The 21,211-nt window shown below is 37.4% G+C and overlaps 1 protein-coding gene across 2 annotated transcripts in view; it reads left to right on the top strand.

The window, feature by feature from the left end:
• Window positions 1-21,211, top strand: part of MGAT4C (MGAT4 family member C) — a 740,042-nt gene that overhangs the window by 163,332 nt on the left and 555,499 nt on the right. Inside the window, exon 1 of one of the 2 annotated variants that reach the window (XM_070407599.1) lies at window positions 8,318-8,333. The exons of the other annotated variant lie outside the window; for it this stretch is intronic. The gene's annotated coding sequence lies outside the window, so the exon portion shown is untranslated. Of the gene's footprint in view, window positions 1-8,317; window positions 8,334-21,211 lie in introns of those variants that run through there. 2 annotated transcript variants of the gene reach the window in all.

The following is a 21,211-nucleotide window of genomic DNA, read 5'->3' as shown; positions in this document are numbered from 1 at the left end:
CAAGAAACAACATCTCATTTTTACTTTCTCTAATTTCTCCTAAGCCTTAAGTCTTTGTTCATCAGTGATTGAAAAGTTGGAATCATGGTGATTTTAAAAGTATAAACATTTCTTTTTTAATGTTCTCTAAAATGAAAGTTTTTCTTGGAACATTATGACAAAAATAGTAATTCACTTTTATATGATATTAGTTTGGTTTTATTTTTTACTTAAAATCTTGCATTCCTTATTCAAACAGAAAATTAGTGTAGTGTTACAATATTTTTAAAAGCCTGCATAATAAGGTGGATTAGTCTTTAAAATTAATGAAACATTTTTTTCATATTTTATTCTATTAAACTATATTTCTAAATAATTTTAGGCCTGCTAATACTTCTATCATACCTAGATTCTTTAAATGAGTAAAACATATGCAATTGAGAATTGATAAAATTTCTGGTTTGATTGCTCCTACCAACATATGATTTCTAAGTATTTTTGTTACACAGGAAAGATATGTGCAAAGATATTACAATGGAATATTATTATTCCTTGGTGAGATTCTAATTTCTCACCAATTGTTATCTTTCTTCTTTTAGTTTTAGCAGGTCCTATGGTTAAAGCTAAAAGACTTAGCCTGCATTTAGGTATAACCATGTGATGAAACCCTTGTTGCAGCAATACGAACAGAAATGATGTATGCAACTTTCATGTGCTTCCCATGAACATAATCTGCTTATCATTCATTTCACCCTTCATTCTTTTCTATTGATTGTCAACTGGAGACTCCAGTAACTAGTACTTTAGACCCAGGGTGGGAAACTATTTTTTGGAGGAGAGTAGAAACTACTGTCAAGTTGATTCCCTGGATAAAGACATGAAGTAGAACTGTAATTGATCACTTGCCTACCTGGAAAATTGTGAGAAAGATTAAACTTCTATATCACTTAAGCCATGTATATTGAAAACATTATTTCTAATGAGTATGACTATATTATAAATTATAGTTAAGCATTATAATATTTTTAAGTCTCTAAATATTGTAGTCTCTAAAGACTAGAGAATTAGTCTTCTCTACACAAGCAAAATATTAATGAGCTTCTACTTTTTTTAAATGTCAAAAGTAAAAGTCTATGTAATCTTTATCTATCTAAAAAAGAGTAATTGGTTATGAGTACTCAAAAATGACATAAACTTACGTATTATTTTTGTTAATGCAGGAATATAATCATAGATACTTTTACTATAAAATATTTTATACTCATTCAAATGAGTATTATAAATATAAGAATGTACTAAAACATCAAAAAATATGAAGGAATTAACTGCAGTGTGGCCACAGTATAGGTGTAAGTTTGAAGTCTCTCCATCTCTTTGTGAGGCTATAAATATTTTCATCTCATCTCTTTATATACATTTGTTCAATTCTCTTCTCTGAAAACTTGCTTTATAGGCAGTGTTTCATTTTTGGTTTCCAAAATTTTTACTTGAGCATTTATTGCTTTAGACATCATTACCCCAAGAGTGCCAATAATATGAATGCTCTTATCACTGATCCTTACATAACTAATTCACTTTCTCTATCAAAACTCCAAATTCTGAAAAGAGAAACCAAATGATTTGCTCAGACTGGATCAGGTATTCATTCTCTGGCTTTCCGGTCCCCGCCTCCTATTGTCTAAAGCAGTATTGGAGGTTGAGAAGCAGCAACTGGGACCTCCAGCAACAAACTTAAAATAAACAAACAAAAATATTTGGGATGTAGGCAACTAATTTTAGTTAACTTTTAGATGGTCTGAAGCATAAAATGTGTCTAAGGACCTAACGAGTATACACATGCATTCACAGTCATTATTTAAAAGCAGAATTACGTTTCTGTTTCTCCTATATGCACTGACATTGTACTAATTATGATCAAATGAAGTTTGAAATAGAATATTTGGAAGAAGAGGTAGTGGCTACTATAAAGTTGAGTAGTGAAAATAATTTCCAAGAAAAGTATTTACTAAGGATAACCAACTATTTGAAATTATGTTAGTAGCAATCATGTGTGTCTTGAAACAGATTGGCCTGCCTTGACCTCTCTGATTAACTCATCTGCAGCTATTTTCACTCAATCATTAAGTCATAGTCTCAAAAAAGATTATTTTTTTAGATCTTTGCTTAATTTACTGTATTGACTTTTTATAAAACACAAATAGCCCTAACATATTTTTATAGTTTCCATAGTTCTTCTATAAATCTAAGTTACTCAGCTGTTATAATATTGTTGCATGCCCTGGCCAGGTGGCTCATTTGGTTGCATCATCGTCCTTTACACCAAAAGGTTGCAGGTTCTATTTCCAGTCAGGGCACATACCTAGGCTTTGGGTTCCATCCCTGATGGGGGTAAGTGTAGGAGAAAAGAGTCAATGCTTCTCTCTCTCTCTCTCTCTCTCTCTCTCTCTCTCTCAAATAAATTTTAAAAGTATGTCCTTAGGCAAGAATTGGGAAAAAAAAATTTAAATAGCTTTAACACATATTTATAGTTTATTTAGCTTTTCTGTAAATCTAAATTACTCAGCTGTTATAATAGTCTGTTCCATAATTAAATATTCATCTACTCAATGATTGTGATGCTAATCTAAATGAAATCAGTGACTTCATTTACTTTAACTGTCCATTTACCATAAGAAAAAGTGAGATTATCTATACTAATAACAGAGGGATATGCAAATTTTCCAGGACACCATCACAGTAACAGTAAGGACTGAATAGCAGGCTGTGTGGGGCAACCAGGCTGGCAGGGGGGTTACTGAGGGACGACCAAATGACTGAACAGCGGGCTGCATAGGGTGACCAGGCCGGCAGGGGTGGCAATTGGGGGCAACCAGGCCAGCGGGGGGTGGGGGGGCAGTTAGGGGTGACCAGGCCAGCAGGCAGGTGAGCAGTTAGGAGCCAGCAGTCCCGGGTTGTGAGAGGGATGTCCCGGATTGGAGCGGGTGCAGGCTGGGCTGAGGAGACCCCGCCTCCGTGCATGAATTTCACTGGAAAGGTATAGTAATGGGACTGTATTTTCCAATATTAGACATCTTGTGGAGAGGAAAGAAATCAAGTAATATAAGTGTTGGCTGTTTCTTTTTTATTATTCATAGTCACTGTACCTACTTATAAGTAATAAGTAAGCTCATACTTGTCAAAATATTATACGTTATAATGGAGTTAGTTATTATCTGAATACTTAAAATTAAACAATTCCATGAGAACATTAATGACTAAACTACCATAGATGAAACTTAAATGGTTGGATTTTGTTTGTTTGTTTGACTTGTTTTATATGGGGTTATATGTGATGGTTAGCTTTTTGTTGATACTACATCTACCAATGACTTTTTTAAATAAGCAAGTGTGTAATTACATGGATTCTGAATTCAATTACTCTAACATTTCATTTGGTAAATATATCATGAAGAAGAATCTTGTGCTTCTCCAGTAGATCATAGTACTTTGGGTGGTTTGGAACTTTTCCCTAAGGTAGGAAGCATACACAATATATTACCTCTTGACACATCTTAATATTACATATAATTAAAATGTTAAATGCCACCAACTACACTTTATAAATTACAGCTAATGTACCTTTCACCAAAGATTTGCTCACCTGCAGAGGAACCATCATATTTAAGCCTGTTTCCAAGTGTTATGTTCTCAAGGATAAGACAGGCTAAAGTAATGATACCATTGAAACTGCACATAATCAGCTCCTATAACAACATCTAGCCCTGCTTCCAATTATGTTAATTCATTGCCGCAGGACTGTACATTTCAATCACCAAAAGGTTCATTGCCTTTAGGAAACCCCTTGGCAACACACAGACAGTCCCCATGAAAGTATTAAGCAAATCCTTTTGTGATACATGAGAGGCTTAAAGCAGTAATAAAGCAATCTCTTTACATTGATAAATTTCTCCTAAGTCAATGGGGGCTTTTCTGAGACTGAAGACTGAGGATTTTTCTTCTCCAGTTCAGTCCAGGGAAGGATCTCTGATAATGTGTAATAATGCAGACATTCACTTTCAATGTCGGGAGCCACTAAAATGGCAAGGGGATCATAACTCACAGTAAAACAACAGTTTAAATCCAAGCCACCCTATCCCAGTCCCTTAGAAATGCTAGTGGTACTTTTTCTGCAGCATTTTGTATCTGAATGTGTCACTGCTGCATTTTTATTCACTTAATGGAGCACCGGAGACACATTGGTTGTGGTGTAAAAACAGATGTATTGCAATCCTCTCATAATAAAGAGGTTGATTTTTTTTAAGTTTATAGCAGAGTCTTTAGAAAAGAATTCCACTTGAGCAGAAGCACAATTACATGTGGAAACTCAGAAAGCATATACTTGATAGAACTACAAGCTTAGTATGAATTTTAATCCCCTGTCTGATGTAATTTTCTGTTGTGAAATAAGTGGAGAATATACTTAGAATTTTTTTCTAAACATGAAACCATTTATTAGTGACTAATATACCCCATGTTTTCAGAAACCTAGATTCTGAAGGGAGCATCTATTGTAAGATATTGAATGCCGTGAAAAAGTACATTAAAGTTCATAACTCCGAAAGTATGACTTAATTAAGAGTTGTGGTCTGCAGCAGTTACTTAGCAAACCTTGACTTTTTTTCAATTTTCCAGACTGCTGGTGCATTGCAATATGGAAAGTCTGGCCAGGGTTGTCCTACTGACTTTGAAGTTGTTATAACATTTTTAATACTTTAAAATATTTAGAATGTTCCAATAAAAATTTAGTATAGGGCTTTGAAATACATGATCCAAAGTATGTTAGGCAGAAATTTTGATCTGTATACATTAACACCACCTCACACAAGTATTATTAATATATTGCTATATTATAAGAACTTTTGCTCAATGTTTTAAAATAATCTATGAAATAATGGCTGTTAAATTTAAATGAGACCAGGTCTTTTATTAAGTATTACTTCTTCCTTTGATTATTTACTGGCCAAGAATAAGCTTAAAGATATCCAATCTAATTATATATATGATATACATGTTGTTAGGTAGGCTCAAGCAGCTTCTACATGCATGTTCTTCCCTTCTGAAAAGTGATATATAGCATACATCATATAATTACATATTTATGCTATATACTAGTATCTATGCATACATACATGCTATTGAGATTTTAAATTCTGTCCTATATTATGTAAATCATAAATCATTTTTAACACATAAATACACTGGCTGAGTTCAAAATATTTTTTACAAGCACACAACACATAAAATATTTTTTGTTCTAGGAAATGAAATTCTCAATGTTATTCCACCTCTGCTCTCTATCAAGTGGCTTAGAGCCTATTGAGTCTACAGAATCTATAAATAGATCATTTCAATAGAATATAAAACTCTTGTAATGAAGGTATTCCTGAGATTTATAGACTCAGAGATGAAGGACACTCAAGCTGAAGTAAAGAGGTTTTCTGGAGGAAGTAACACTTGTTGGCTCTCAAAAAATGCTTAAGCACGAATATTAGGTATGTGAGGCGCATGCAGTTTTTTAGAAAAGGACATGTAATAGATATTTATTATTGTTATTACCACCATTAAAATTACATGTTTAATTTGCTGTATTATTATAGCAGGTCTTACCATACGAAGCCCCTAATCAAATTATAATGGATTAGAATTTTTAAAATCATGCATTCTTCACCCACAAAAAAATCATGCATTGAAACCAAGGAAGCAAAATTTCAGAGTAAGCACAGAAGAAAAATGTATATTGGGGAAGAATTTTTAAACAGAAAAATTTGTAACATTTCAATTACATGAAAACTTTGAGTGACATTAATTACTACCAAATTTAATTTAAAAGGAATGTAAATGATTTATCTTGGACACCACAATATTTGTTTAAAATAATAATTAAAAAAGCAACAAGTATATGTGTTTTGGGTTTAATATCTTCAGCTCACATTAAGGTGCCTCACAGTGAGTACTTAGTATATATCAAATAAATAATGAGTCATTTACATGGGCAAGGTATCTATCTCACAGGTCCTATTGTTATTGATAAGCATTCAATTTTTTCTCCCTCTTGCTACCCATACATTTGTATCTAAAGAAAATTACATATCCTTCTCTTTCCTTTGGATAAAAATATAAATTGAAATCATTTTTTATAATATTCTCAAGATTCCATGTATATTCAATAACAGTATTAATATCAGACCAAATAGATTTTAGAATAAAGAATATAGCCGAAACCGGTTTGGCTCAGTGGATAGAGCGTCGGCCTGCGGACTGAAAGGTCCCAGGTTCGATTCTGGTCAAGGGCATGTACCTGGGTTGCAGGCACATCCCCAGTAGGAGATGTGCAGGAGGCAGCTGGTCGATGTTTCTCTCTCATCGATGTTTCTAACTCTCTATCTCTCTCTCCCTTCCTCTCTGTAAAAAATCAATAAAATATATTTAAAAAAAAGAATATATATATAGATATACTTTCATCTGAACGATTTTGAAATTATAAGTCATACATACCTGACATTATTTTAAAAGAAGTAAAACCTGATAGAAATAAAGAGAATTTGATAAATCTACTCTCAGAGTAGAAGACTTAAATTTCTGCTGATAATAGCAAACTAACATAGGTAAAAATATTAAGAAAGATATGGAATGTTCACATAGTACAACTAATATATACAATATTACAGAAGACTGTTGGAGACTATATCTTTTTTTTTTAATCCTCACCTGAGGATACATTGTTATTGATTGTAGAGAGCGAAAAACATCAATGTGAGAGAGAAACATTGATTGGTTGCCTCCCTTATGTGCCCCAACCAAGGATCAAACCCACAACCCAGGTATGTGTCCTGACTGGGAGTCAAACTTGCAACCCTTCTGTGCACATAATGGTGTTCTAACCAACTGAGCCACACCAGCCAGGGTGAGACTATACCTTTTTAATACCCAGGGAACAAATTGTCCACAATTTTCAAAGAATTAGTATCATGATGGCCACATTCTCTGGTCAGAATATTGTGTGAAACAACAGTGTTAAAAATACCAACATTGTCAATTGAAGTTGATATGAGACTTGAGTATTCAAATGACTATCAAAACACAGTATTGAAATTGAAACAATATTTTCCCCACAATAACATATACCTTTTATATTTTAGACTAAATCCACATCTCTGTATACTAGTATAATAAAAATATCTGTGAGAAGAACCCTAAAATATAAACTTAAATTTGAGCCATCCTGTGTTAAGTTCACATGCTGTGAATCTGAAATTTGGAAATAGTTAAATTTACTTTCATAACAAAGATATATTTGCCAACGTAGCTGCTATATCCTGAACTCACAGTGTGAACAAGAAAAATATGACCTTTGTCCTTGTGGATCTTATTCTCAATAGAATAAAATAGAAATCAACCAAGCTCATTAAAAAAAAAAAAAACAGTTGAATATTGCAGGACTATACAAATAACTTGGGAACCCAACTTACCATGGTGGATTAAGAAAGACTTCTGCAGGAAAAAAATGACACAAACTCAGACATCATATATTTTATCAATGCTGATAAAACTTCATTAGAGTTAGCTAAATTTTCATTAGTGAATATCTGGTGTTATTGCCATCTAGAATTTACTTACCCTGGATTTAATAAACTATATTTGATTATTCTGGATGACCAAATGTATTAAGTGTGGACAGAAACTCAGCTGAAGATTGTAATCCACGACCCTAGTCTGATGATAAACAGTGCATCCCATAGTTAATTAGACCCAAGTAGAATTTTCTAGGAGACCTTAATGAAAATTCAATACATATGACAGAATGAAGAACTAAGAAGAGAGAACACTCAGGTCTCACTGATGGGTATTATTTGAAACCTTTTTAAATTTAAAATTAACAAATAATAGTTGTCTCTGGATTTATGAATTTTGTGAAGCAAAAAATTTCCTGCTTCCTTGAGTGAATTTGGTTTAGGTCTGCCTTAATTTGAATGGGGAAAAAAATATCTTAGTTGATGATACATGCATAATCAGAGTGTTCATATCAACTGGTTTTTGCTACACAAAAACACTTTAAAATTTTGTGCTTTGCAATAAGAACAATTTTATTATTCTTCATGATTCTTTGGTTGGCTTGACAGTTCGCTGTTCTCACCTGGGCTTATTTATGTCACCTGGTGGGTCAGCAAGGGACTTGTCTCCAATTGAATAGCTGAGATGCTTGGGTCAGCTAGGCTTTTCTTTCCACAGGTCTCTCATATTTCATGAGATTAGTTCATGCTTCATCACATCATAGCCCAGGGTTCTTAACAAAAAGAGAGGACAATCCTCAATGAGTAAGTGCTTTTAAAGCTTTTATTCATGTCTAAATCCCCACAGCCAAACCAATTTACATAGTCAAGTCCAAATTTGAGAAGTAGAGATATAAACTTCACCTCTTCTTTTATTGCAGATGTTGTAAAGTCATGTGGTGAAGAGTGAACATAAGGGTATGGGAGAAATGTATAATTATTTTTGTAATCTACAACAGTGGGTTTTGGAATAATAACAGAAATGAAAAAGAGAAAATATTTATAGACTGTAAAACAGAGTATAAAATGACAAAAGCAGCCCAAAATGTGTCATTTGCTAGACTCCAAATTAAATAAGATGCTTTTATTGACATTTTAGATTTATTTTCTCTAGAGTATTTGAAGTCCACTTATACTACCTCAGACTAGCGACCAGTCCTCATATTGAATTATAAGACTTTCTGGATTTCTGACATGTTATAAAAAAAGTACACAATGGAATACTACTCAGCCATAAAAAATAAAGAAATCTTACCCTTGGTAGCTGCAATGGATGGACCTGGAGAGTATTATGCTAAGTGAAATAAGCTAGTAAGATACAGACAAGTATCGTATGGTTTCAATGATATGTGGAATCTAATGAATAAAGTAAACTAACAAACAAAGTAGAAACAAACTGATATATACAAAGAACTGAATGATAGCTCTCAGAAGGGAGAAGGCTGGGTGAAAAAATTGAATGGATTAAGCAAAAAAGCCCTCATGGACACAGACAACAGTATGATGATTACCAGAGGGAAAAGGGATGGGGAGGTAAGAGAGGGAAAGGGGGAATAAATGGTGATGGAAGAAGACTTAACTTGGAGTGGTGAACACAAAGTACAATTTACAGATGATATAATATAGAATTTTACACCTGAAACCTATATAATTTTATTAATCAATGCCATACAAATAAATTCAATAAAAAATCTATATCTGTACTAATAAAAGGGTAATATGCTAATTAGACTGAGAGACCTTCAGGAGACCTTCTGGACATCTTCTGTACAAAGCCATGGTGGCAGGGCCGAGGCAGAGGCAATTAGGGGCAATCAGGCCAGGAGGGGAGGGCAATTGGGGGTGATCAGGCCAGGAAGGGAGGGCAGTTGGGGGCGAGCAGGCCAGCAGGGAGGGCAGTTGGGGGTGAGAAAGCCAGCGAGAGGGGCAGTTGGGGGTGAGCAGGCTGGCAGGCAAAGTGGTTATAGCAATCATGCAGGCAGGTAGGTGAGCAATTAGGAGCCAGTGGTCCTGGATTGCAAGAGAGATGTCTGACTGCCGGTTTAGACCCAATTCCACGGGGATTGGGCCTAAACCGGCAGTCTGACATTTCCTGAGGGGTCCCAGATTGGAGAGGGTGCAGGCCAGGCTGAGGGACACCCCCCATGCATGAATTTCATGCACTGGGCCACTAGTGTGTGTGTTTATATATATATATAAAACCTAAGTGACCATCACAACCAGTCAACTGAACGACCGGTTGACCAAATGATCAGCCAACTGACAGGTTGCTATGATGCACATTAACCACCAGGGGGCAGACACTCAACAATAGCTCTTCCCGGGTGGTCAGTGCACTCCCCCTGGCCAACCAACCTCCTGCAGTCTTGCCCCCCCGGCCCACCTCCCATGGCCCCAATTGGCCCCGATCGCTGGCCAGGCTGAGGGACCCCAACCTTGTATGAATCCGTGCACCAGGCCTCTAGTAAATAAAATAAAATAGGTTTCACAGACATATTCTCATCTACACTAATAAAAGAGAAACATGGTAATTAGCGTACGACTGCTACCCTTTTCATTGGCTAATCAGTGAGGATATGCAAATTAACTGTCAGCCAAGATGGCAGCCGGCAGCCAGGCAGCTGGAAGCGAGCATGAGGCTTGCTTGCTGCGGACTCCAACGTTCCCCGCCTCACTTGCCGGCCTCTCAACTGCAAGTCTAAGCAACTATATACTGTGTTGCAAATAAGAAGCTAAACAAAACACCAGAAACCAGCGGGACTGAAAGCCAGCGGACCGAAACTTTGTTTTGATGTTTTCAGCAGCGAGGCCTCAGAGCTAAAGCTGGCCCAGAATAAAAAAAGAAAACAAGGAGCGGTTGGAAGCTTTAGTGACTCGCCAGCCGGAAAACAGCCCTCAGCCCCTCACCCAGACTGGCCAGGCACACCAGTGGGGACCCCCACCCTGATCCAGGACACCCTTCAGGGCAAACCAGCTGGCCCCCACCCATGCACCAGGCCTCTATTCTATATAGTAAAAGGATAATATGCCTCCCGGCACCAGGATCAGCATGACAGGGGGCAGCGCTCAAACCCCCTGATCGCCCTGCGGCTCTGTGTGTGACAGGGAGTGGGGCCACAACCTCCCTATCCACCCTGCTCTGTTCGTGACAGGGAAAGGTGCCCCAACCCCCTGATCAGCCCTGCTCTGTGCCTGATAGGGGGGAGCTCTCCAATCCCCTGATTGCCCTGTGGCTCTGTGTGTGACAGGGGGGAGCTCCCCAATCCCCTGATTGCCCTGGGGCTCTGTGCTTGACAGGGTGCGGCACCCCAACCCACCCCGCCCCCATGGGCCCTGCTCTGTGTGACAGGGTAGAGCCATAACCTCTCCATCGGCCCTGCCCCGAGTGTGACAGCGGTGGCGCCCCATCCCCCTGATGGGCCCTGCTCTGTGGGTGATAGAGGGTGGCACCCCAACCCCCCTCCACGGGCCTTGCTCTGTGTGTGACAGGGTAGAGCCATAACCTCCCCATTGGCCCTGCCCTGAGTGTGACAGGGTGCAGCGCCCCAACCCCCTGATCCGCCCTGCTCTGTGTGTGACAGGGGGCGGTGTCCCAACTCCCCTATTGGCCCTACTCTGTGCGTGACAGGGGGGAGCTCCCCAACCCCCTGATGGGCCCTGCTCTGTGTGTGACAGGGTATGGAGCCCCAACCCCCCTGATGGACTCTGCTCTGTGAGTGACAGGGGGCAGCGCCCCAACCCCCTGATTGGCCCTGCTCTGTGCATCACAGGGGGTGGCGCCGCAACCTCCCCATTGACCCTGCCTTGAGTGTGATAGAGGGCGGTGCCCCAACCCCCCAATCAGCCCTACCCTGAGCGTGACTGAGGGTGGCATCGCAACCTCCCAATCCGCCCTGCTCTGAGCCCGACCAGGGGCTGCACCTAGGGATTGGGCCTACCCTCTGCCACCCAAGAGCAGGCCTAAGCCAGCAGGTCATTATCTCCCGAGGGGTCCCAGACTGCGAGAGGGCACAGGCTGGGCTGAGGGACCCCCCCCCCGATATAATAAAAGCAGACACCATTACCCACCTTCTTTCTGTAACTCTTTATTATGTATCTGGAATATAATACATGCCAATTAATATTTATTGAATAAACTTGGTGAATTTTGGGGGGTTCAGGAAATACATATGAACACCAAGATTATAATTTATTCATATGAAAGCCCACTATTCCTGATGTCTAAAATATTCATTTACCATTTTTCCTGTCCTTTCTGTTTGGATTAGAGGTTTTGGTTGATTATTGCCCACTGTCACTTATTTTCTCAACTTGTGGTAATCTTAATGGCCTTGATGGAATTTCTCCTATTATCCCACTTATGTTTCATGGACAGGACATAACTAACTGTATTGGAAATCAGGAATCCTTTTTTTGGAATAAATGTTTGCTAATTGTAGAATAGTGCCAAGGAACATGTTAAGCATAGGCATTACCTATTTAAGTAGAAAAAACTAATAAGAACCCTACCAAAAAATTCTGTTTTGAATTTCAAATGTGGCTAGATTTTAATTTTTAAAATAAGTATAAAAGGTCACTGATATCAAGAAGAATGAAATGTAGAAACTATGTGCCATATAGATTTGACATAAAATCATAAAATATTAAAACATATTTATGAGAGAATACTTCCATGTAATTCCACTGCCATGAATACCATAAAAACTTGCTGAGATTTTAAAGTTTCCAAATTTAAGAGGGTATAGGGGTAGGAATAGTAATTATTACCAAAATTTCACGTTGTTGCCTGCTGATATTATCCACTGTTTGAAATTGCTTTGAAACAGATGACTGAATTTTTTACCATAGAGCATTTCCTCAATAATGGTGTCTTGCAAGTTACACTGACATAATTTAAACCTTTTAATTCCGAAAACATTAATGAGAAAAGGAATGTGTTTAATGTTGCTTATATTTTCACATTTTAAAATTATATGAGTAATACATGAGTGATCTCAATACAATACAATTTTAATATTTCAGGAGTAAATAGTGAGATTCCCTTTTTGTATTCCCCATTCTAAGCCAATACTCAAAAGTAACAATTGTTTCATCCATATAGATATTTCTTTTGTATTTATAAGCAATAAACATCTATATTATATGTGTAGAAATCATTAATAAGCTATGAATACATGAAGGCAATATAATAAAGGTAATATATAAATAATTTATGGATATGGTTTTGTTTGTAAGTATTTGTATATATAGGATCATGTGTATATATTATTTAGTGACTGCATTTTCTAAATCCTCACCAGAGTATATTTATTCATTAATTTTTAGAGAAACTGGAGGGGAGGGAAGGGGGGAGATGGATAGAGGGGAGAGAGAGAGAGAGAGAGAGAGAATCATTGATGTGTTCTCTCACATCAACTGGTTGCGTCCACAGGACAGGGGCCAGGGATTCAACCTGCAACCCAGGTATGTGCCCTTGACTGGAAATGAAACCTTCAACACTCTGGTGCTCAGGCCAATGCCCTAACCAATGAGCTACATCGGCCAGACTAGTGACTGCATTTTAAAAAATACATTAAGTACAACACAGAAGAATGCAGAAATCATAATTGGTCAGTTCAGTGATTGTGTAACCACCACCCAATTCAAAATATAGAAATTGTTAGCATGTAAGAAGTTCTTATTCACACCCTCTTCCCATGAATCTATACTCCTTTCTTTGTAAACTCAGCCAAAACCATGACTTCTAACCCCTTCTGCTTAATTTGCAAAATCCTCTTTGTTTTTGTTTGGCAAATGCTAGGACTTATGACCCTTAACTTATCATCAGTGAGAATAGTATTTTATTATGTTATTTTCTAACCAAAAACATTTTAATTCCGGTTAATTAGGTATTTTCCTGATGTGTTCACAGCTCTCTAACCCTCTCCCTTTAGAATGGCTTTCCATGCAGCATTGTCAATGGGCAACACTGAAGAGGTAGTGTAGATTTATGTATAACTAGGAGCCCAGTGCGTGAAATCGTGTGGCCCCACCCTGCCTTGACACCCAAACCTGTCCACGCAGCACTCCAGGATGCCTGGCCCAGCCCCCAACCCCTTTGGCTTTCTCTGGCAGCTTCAAGTCCCACCCTCAGTCCCTTGAGTCACCTTGGGCTGGTCGCACCTTCTCCAGGTGCCTCCCCACTTCTGCCCTGTCTCCAGAGCAATGCCCTGCGGTGCTTGCAGACAGCCTACTGCTGATAGGAGCTAATAAAGATCTAGTATGTTAATGGTCCAGTCGTTAGGCATTATGGCGTCCTGACCATTAGCATATTAGCTCTTTATTAGTATAGATTGGTAATTTATATGGCCGTAAGCATACCAGCAAGAGAAATGGCATGAGAGACAAATGTCAGCTGTTCTTCAGATAGTAAGTTGAACAAATGTCTTTTCATTCATATCTCAAATTATTGAGTATATACTTTCAAACTTTGTTCCCAGCACTACTTTCTCATATCTCCATATCAATTATTTCTCTCTTCTGTAGTCACAAAAATGACAGAACTATACACTTTCTTTCTTTGTCATTCCCATGTCATTCTTGTATTTTAAAGTAGTTTATATAATAAGGTATATGTTCTTTCTGACCCAAACAAGTTCTTATTGATGGAATCTTTTACTAAACTCATATTATTTTATCAAAATTATTTTTAATTAAAAACTTCAAATTTTTTCTAAAGAATCATGACCATGTATAGAACCACTTTCAAGTTTTTTTTCTACAGATTATTTAACCTCATGATTTCTTCTAAATATTAAGCTTTCTTACCAATCAGAGATATCTTTGAGTTATAGATTATTTTCATTTTCTTGTGAGCATTATATGTTTTCCTTTACTTTCACCAAACATTGTCTACTGATTTACTGATTACTTGCCTATTTTTCTGATTTATAATAGCAATCTATTCCCAGCTAAGCATGGTTGCTTATAGAATTTTGTAATACTTCTTCATTCAGTTTCTTCAGTCAGCTGAAGGAAAGCAATCAAAATCAAGAGAGGCTGCTTTCCTCTCTCCTCAAGCATTCTTATCAGAGATTAGTACCTCATCTAGAATTCTTGACACAGTATTATAGGAAGTTTGCGATACTCTTCACCTATTTTGGAACTTCTACTTTGAAAAAGCTTGACATGTTTCTACTTAATCTTTATTCTATCAAAATAACTCATGTCTATTTTCATAGTTACACTGTAAGTGGGTTTAAATTGAGAATAAATAGTAAATGATGGTTATTCAAACTAGTTTTACTGAAATTTAAAATACATGTGATCAGTAAGGCTATTTTTGAATAATTAAAATAAGACAATATTGAGCAGGGAAAAATAAAATTGGTTTAATCATAAATAACATGTATTTGAAGAAATAATTATGACTATATGTATACAATATGCATTAATTTATATATTATATATATTAAATAGAATGTAAGAATCGTATATCCAACAGGATTATCACTACTTATTCCAGTAGACAGCACAAGAAGCCAGTTAGAGCACAAAAGTGATCAAATAATTTTGATCATCTTAATGTTACTAAATTTTGTATTTTAGTATTAGGAAATTTTGAGCTATTGTTTCCAGTCAAAACTAAATTACATATTATTAATTATTAACAGCTATTGGATACCTATTATAAAATATTGTTTAATTTATTTGCCCCAGACATATTGAAAACTTTTATATAAACACTAGAGGCCCAGTGCACGAGATTTGTGCACTCGGGTGAGGGGGGAGGGGGGTGGTGCCCTCAGCCCGGCCTACACCCTCTCGCAGTCCGGGAGCCCTTGGGGACATCCTTAGAGTTGCTGTGGAGGCATGAGAGGTTCCAGCCACCACCACTGTGCTCACCAGCGATGAGCCTTGTTTCTGGCTGAGTGGTGCTCCCCCTGTAGGAGCACACTGATCACCAGGGGGCAGCTCCTGCATTGAGCATCTGCCCCCTGGTGGTCAGTACACATCATAGTGACCAGTTGTTCTGCCGTTCTGTCTATTTGCATATTAGGGTTTTATTATCCTACATAATAAAAGCCTAGTATGCTAAGTGTCCAGTTGTCCAGTAGGCCGTTCAACCAATAAAAGCATAATATGCTAATTATATGCTAAGGCCACTCAACCGCTCCCAATGACATGCACTGACTACCAGGGGGCAGATGCTCTGACCAGTAGGTTAGCTTGCTGCTGGGGTCCAGCCTATTGGGACTGAGTGAGACAAGCTGGACATGCCCTGGAGCTCTCCTGTGATCCCTCCCCAGCTGGCCAACCTCCTGTGTCCCTCCCTGACCCCGATCGTGCACCGGTGTGGTCCCTTGGCCTGGCTTGTGCCCTCTCTCAATCAGAACCTCTCTGGGGATGTCAGAGAGCCAGTTTCGTCCTGAAGGCAGAATGACCAGTTGCTATGATGCGCACTGACCATCAGGGGGCAAACACTCAACACAGGAGCTGTCCCCTGGTAGTCAGTGTGCTCCCACAGGGGGAGCGCCACTCAGCCAGAAGCTGTACTCATGGCTGGCAAGTGCAGCAGTGGTGGTGGGAGCCTCTCCCACCTCCACAGCAGCACTAAGGATGTCCAACTGACATCCCCCAAGGGCTCCCGAACTGTGAGAGGGCACAGGCCAGGCTGAGGGACAACCCCCGCCACCAACTGCACAAATTTCATGCACTGGGCCTCTAGTATAGGATATAATTTGCAAACATAAATTATGAGCAAACTTTATAACAAATGATAATAAAATAATTTCAGATAAAAGTCTTGGTCAGTTTGTCTGCTATTTAAAAAATACCATAGACTGCATGGTTTAAATAACAAACATATATGTCTAACATTTCTGGAGGCTGGGAAGTTTAAAATCTGCTGTTTGAGAGCCTGCTCCCTGGTCTTCAGATATCTTTTTTCTCCTGGACCCCCACATGTTAGTGGGAGAACAAGAGATATCTCTTATAATGGCACTAATCTCATTCATGAGGGCTCCACTCTTGTGATCTAATAACCTTCCAAGAGCCCAGTGTTCTAAATTATCATGTTAATATTTCCACATATGAATTTTTGGAAGACAAATATCTAGGAAAGGATCATTTTTGAGATTCAAAAATGTGGATACTTTTTAAGTATTTCTTTTCATCAAATCTAATTAATGTATTATTTATATGGTTCTGTCTATCTCTAGTTGGATTTTTCTAAATCTTTAATAGGTTCACTGTACTTTCTTACTTTTTGTTTTATCTAAATTGTCATAATCCACACAAAATATTTGCTTTTTTATCCATCAACAGTGGGTACAAAACAATAATAGAAAACATTTCTACAAAATATACTTGATAGATATTTTCAAATTCATCTGCATTTTATTTTTAATTTTTAAACTTTATTTTTATTGATGATACTGTTACAGATGCCCCAATCGGCTCCCTCTGACCCCACCCCTTTGCCCACCTATACCCAGCTCCTGTCCCCCTTCCTTCTAGCCATCACTACACTGTTGTCTGTGTCTATGAGTTATTCATATACATTCTTTAGCTTTAGGTAATCATTTGAAAGTCTTGTGATAAATAACATCAGTATTAAACTGAAGGATGGATTACTTAATGGCAAATGTACATTAATACATAGAAACAATAAAATAAGTCTAGTCCTAACTGGTTTGGTTCAGTCGATAAAGCCTCAGCCTGCGGGCTGAAAGGTCCCAGGTTTGTTTCTGGCCAAGAGCATGTACCTTGGTTGTGGGCACATCCCCAGCAGGTGGTGTGCAAGAGACAGCTGACACATGTTTCTTTCTCATCGATGTTTCTAACTCTCTATCCCCTCTCCCTTCCTCTTTGTAAAAAATCAATAAAATATATATTTTAAAAATATAAAATAAATAAAAAATAAGTATATTAATTATTTTGAAATTTCTCATATCAGATAAATGTTTATAAGAAATCCAAATATCATTGTACACTGAGTAAATCAAAATAATTTTAATGGATGATATTGTGCAATAGAGAGCAGAAAAAAAGGTAAAGAGACTGGAACACAATCTGAGACAAAAAGGCCAAAGCAATTATTGGGGGATTTTTCGGGCTCTCAAAGGATTTATCATGAAGATTTGGAAAAAGAAAATCTATAATTGAATCCCACATGATGAGTGTTATAACAGAGGTATGGCTATAGAATAGAAATAAAGTGTAATATGGGCTTCAGGCCTTAGAGGAAAACACAGTTTCACAAAACACAATATGTTCAAGGAAAAGGTACATTAGTATTAGGGTCTAATATTCTTCATGTTCGTGTTTATTTCTATAGTCAGATTTCTTGAGTGTTAATCCTGACTCATTTATAGAGCTATTACCTAATGTAAATAACTAACTCTCCATTAATTTTCTCATCTGTAAAATGGGAAAATATTTGTTATATAACTCATAGAATTGTGTGAGTATTGCTTTTATTGACATATAAAAAGCATTTAGAATAGTGGGTACCTATGAGCACTCAGTATATGTTGGATGTTTGTTCTACTAGCTTGCAGCCCCAGTTCCTAAAATGGTGCTTTGCACAAAGTAGATGTTCAATTAACATCTCTTGACAACACAATAAAATGAATGAATGGTCTGAAATAAAATTTTAAGGTAGAATAAGTTTGGTATCTACTTGCCTCTCTTAAAATAAATCACCCATATTGGTATCAATTTTTTACTTCTAGCGCCTCTTACTCACATGCCTCATCTACTCAGAAACTACTGTAACCCCACAAACACTTCATCAATGTGCTTTACCTATCCTAACTGGCTCTAATATAATATCTACCAAAATTTAATTAAATTTTAAAAGACATAACATTTTGATAGATTCATTCAAGTTTTTATTTGCATATTTGTAGATATTTACTTTTGCAATTAATGTTGTAGAACCTGGAAAACAAATATAAGTAAACCCTGAGCTAAGGCACACAGGAGATGAAACACAGAAACCTAAGTAGTCCCGCTCAAGTAAATGTATAAGGTGTTATCTTAAGTTACAAGAATTAAAGATGACCCTAAATGAGACCCAGAAGAAGATGAGAGTGAGAAAACCCTTTTAAGAAGATGATTCAAATAAGCTCTTTCTTCTTTAAACTGGCAGGATCAAAGTGAATGCATTCTGTTAAGCATAAAAGGAAAGATTAAGACTGTTGTTCCTTGTCTTTGGGGAATAAAAAGGTACTCTTTGAACACCTTTAACAGGGAATCGGAGGAATATGTGATGTGGTTCTTTGGGGGACACAATAAACTTAATATTCAAATTATATTGATGCTGTGGTAGACAGAATTTTTAAGATGTTCCCTGAGATTCACACCCCCTAGATTTTCAGTTAAACGCTAATCTAGATTGTGATGCGAAGGTATTTATGCAGTGGCATTTAGGTTACTGATCAGCCTATTTTAAAATAGGGAGATCATCCTGGATTACCTAAATGGGCCTCATCTAATCACATGAGCCCTTAAAAGCAGCAGAAGAAAGCAAAAGAAGTCAGATATAATGTAGCAGAAGAAGAAAACAGAGGAGAGACCAGGCAGAAGAGGTCTGAGACATTCAAAGTTTAAGACACGTTTTACCTGCAACTGTTTACTTTTAAGAGGAAGGTAATGAGACTAGAGCCAAGGACTATGGAAAGCCTCTAAAGCTAAGAGCATTCCTTGGTTGAAGGCAAGCAAGAAACATAAAACTCATTCCTGTGACTGCATAAAGTGAAATTCTACCAATAAGCTGATTATCTAGCATGCCCAGTCTTCCCCAGAACTTTCAGGGAGAAATTCTGCCCTGACAACACCATGATTTTAGTCTGGTGAGATCCAGACGAGTCCACACACTGTGAGATAATACATGTATGCTGCTTTACACTGCAGAACTTGTGGCAATCGATTATAGCAGCAATAGAGAATTAACACAATAGTACCACGATCAAACTAAAAGCCCTGTGGTGGATCTGAGTGATTATAGAGATAATATTTTGCAATGGAGACGTCCACCTCTGTTTCTTGGTGAAGTAAGACATACCATACATGTGAACCCTGACTGGCACTCTCACCCTGCCAAGAGGAGATATTTGAATTTCTAAAAAAAAAGTGTCTCGAGGAACAACTTCTGGATTTTATATCGTCATTGGTAACTCTCAGTGGGAAATTTTAGTTGTACTAAAACTACTGTGCAAGATATAAATAGTTCAGGGATCATGGAAATGATAGAAATTCATGCTGTAATGGAAGAGTTTATTGAAACCAGTGTTTTAATTAGCATCATTTTTATGTTGTTTTTTGTTTGTTTGTTGTTGTTTTTTTTTTTGGTTTGTTTAATGTGTTTTTGGGGCAACACTCATCTTGGACTTATCCATAAAGAGTATGAATCTGGGTTCTCAGCCTCGGCAGTTTGATGCTGCACATGGACTACTTGTCTGTTGCGGAGGCTATCCTGGGCACTGTATGCCATAAATATCTTGGGCCTCTAACCACTGAACACCAGGAACACCCCTCCAGCACATACCGCAGCTGTGATAACCAAAGGTGTCTTCAGACATTTCTGGATGTCCTCTCAGGACAAAATCACCTCGGAACAAATCACTTTCCCATATTCCTTTGAGGATTATATAAATGAGGAGACAGTGCCAATATGACCCAGGAAATTAAGGAGGACACTAATATTAGGGTATCATTGATCTGGAAAACAAAGGCAAACTAAAAGTCTTTTTATTCCTGTTGTATTGCAGAAGGAAAATGAAGGCCATTTCACCTTTACATGCTTAGATATACAATATTTTTTCATGATGTTGCTTCAAAGATACTTACTGTAATAATTATAGTATCATGAACCTTCCTCTACTACACTGATGATGTAACTCATAAACTCACAAAAAATAGTATTAAATCTGGTGTATCTCACAAGACTGAGTAGAGTTGGTTTTTAATAATATAAAGAGTCAAGGGCTTAAATCAGTGCTTCTCAACCTTCCTAATGCCACGACCCTTTAATACAGTTCCTCATGTTGTGGTGACCCCCAACCATAAAATTATTTTTGTTGCTATTTCATGACTGTAATTTTGCTACTGTTAGGAATCATAATGTAAATATCTGATATGCAGGATGTATTTTCATTGTAACAAATTGAACATAATTAAAGCATAGTGATTAATCACAAAAACAATATATAATTATATATGTGTTTTCCAATGGTCTTAGGCGACCCCTGTGAAAGGGTCGTTTGACCCTCAAAGGGGTCGCGACCCACAGGTTGAGAACCGCTGGCTTAAATAAAAGAAAACAAGAGAAATTACTTATATTAGAGTTGCTAGAAACATTAACTAGTAATTTCATTTTATTTAAAAAAAAAACAAGGAAAACTAATGTTTGTTAAGTCTATTTGAATTTTGAAAATTCAAACATATGTGTAGGCTCTCCATTAGTTATCTGAGGTTGCTGTAACAGAAATAACATAGACTGGATAGCTTAGAAATCAGAAAGTTATTTATCACAATTCCGGAGACTGGGAAGTCCAAGGTGAAGATGCTGGCCAATTTGGTCCCTGGTTTGTGCTCTCTTCCTGGTTTGCAGGTGGCTGCCTTCTCTGTGTGATCATATGGTTTTTCCTCAGTGGTGG

The sequence above is a fragment of the Myotis yumanensis genome, unplaced genomic scaffold (assembly GCF_028538775.1).
Source record: "Myotis yumanensis isolate MYYU_CA2020_CCGP unplaced genomic scaffold, mMyoYum1.0.hap1 SCAF_3, whole genome shotgun sequence".
NCBI lineage: Eukaryota > Metazoa > Chordata > Mammalia > Chiroptera > Vespertilionidae > Myotis > Myotis yumanensis.
This window is presented reverse-complemented; position numbering and strand designations above follow the sequence as displayed.